Below are 1,343 nucleotides of genomic sequence, written 5' to 3' on the forward strand. Positions count from 1 at the left end.
CCTCGGCGGCCTGCCCGGCGAGTCCGACGTAATCGGTTGCTGATAAGATACGCATCTGGGCACAGACGCAGGATAAGAGTTAAAGATCTAGGATCTAAATAAATCTAGATCTAGATCCAGATCTATCTAGAAGAACAAGTGAATAGGAATAGGCCTAGAGCGAGAAATCCGAAACCGATTCCGAATAGAGGAACTCAGCTGAGTCTAGATCTGATCTTTAGATCTATTCTAAGTAAATAATTCACGCACCTGATGAAATGTGTTTTATCAACATTAATATTACAGCACAACCTATAATAGGGTTTGACACAATAGAATTGGAATATGAATCCTCCATTGAGGTCTATAATGATCTATAAATCTAGATCAGAACAAGTGAGTCGGTCTTGAAAGAATCCACATGATCTGAACAATCAGTAAACAAACGAAATTCAAATTGGCCGCTCGAGCACGAAACTGAAAGTAGATAATTTAGGTTGTCGTACTTTTTCGTATTCGTATTTCTACTCAGGTTCCGACAATTATGTCGGAAACGCTGACGTCGGCAGTCAGCCCGAAAACGAAAGTGCCGACAAGGCTGACGGGAGAAAAAGGGGGCGCTGGCAGTCGGCCAGGCCTCGCACTTCACACATTGACTGATACAGGTGGGTCTAGCGATAGCATCGGCCGGCTCGCGGGTTGGGTCGCAATTGTCAGATTTCAGACAATTGTCGGCAAACATGCAGGTCCACTGTATCATCCTTTGTTAAAAATTAACAAAATTGCATAATTTCACATTTTTGGGCTCAGTTTGCATAATTTCAAAATTTTTCTTGCATAAAACGACGGGGACAGGATTCGGGTCGTCAGGGGTCAAAGTGAGATGCGCTTATCTCATGAGCTTAACAATAAGACTACAAAGTAACGAGGATCATCTGCAGGCTTTAGTAGACAGACATAGAGGTTTCTTAGTTATTGCCACAACTTTGCCTCCATTTCCAAAAGAAAAAGGAAAAGAAACAGTTCCTTGGACTCCATCATACGGGTACCCTTCTGTTTTTCGCGCTCTATCTCTCTCTCTCTCTCTCTCTCTCTCTCTCTCTCTCTCTCTCTCTCTCTTTCTTTCTGTTTTTCTAACCGACCACCCTCTCAGTTTTTCTCACTTTCTTTCTGTTTCTCCCTACATCATATTTTATTTACAAAATCTTATTTTTCTACCCCGCTCACGTCTTCCACTCACTACCCCCAACCTTTCCTGTTCTCTTTAATTAGATTGTTTTATAAAATACATAATGTATTTTTTTTAAATGTTTCGATATCTATGTATCTTCTTTGTATGTCTTAATATACTTCAGTATGTTATG

General features: G+C 40.8%; 1 protein-coding gene across 1 annotated transcript in view; it reads right to left on the reverse strand.

The window, feature by feature from the left end:
• Nucleotides 1–1,343, reverse strand: part of LOC101858900 (lysine--tRNA ligase) — a gene marked incomplete at its 5' end in the record, with an annotated part of 26,142 nt that overhangs the window by 7,345 nt on the left and 17,454 nt on the right.

Source organism: Aplysia californica, unplaced genomic scaffold, assembly GCF_000002075.1.
Source record: "Aplysia californica isolate F4 #8 unplaced genomic scaffold, AplCal3.0 scaffold00922, whole genome shotgun sequence".
NCBI classification, from domain to species: domain Eukaryota; kingdom Metazoa; phylum Mollusca; class Gastropoda; order Aplysiida; family Aplysiidae; genus Aplysia; species Aplysia californica.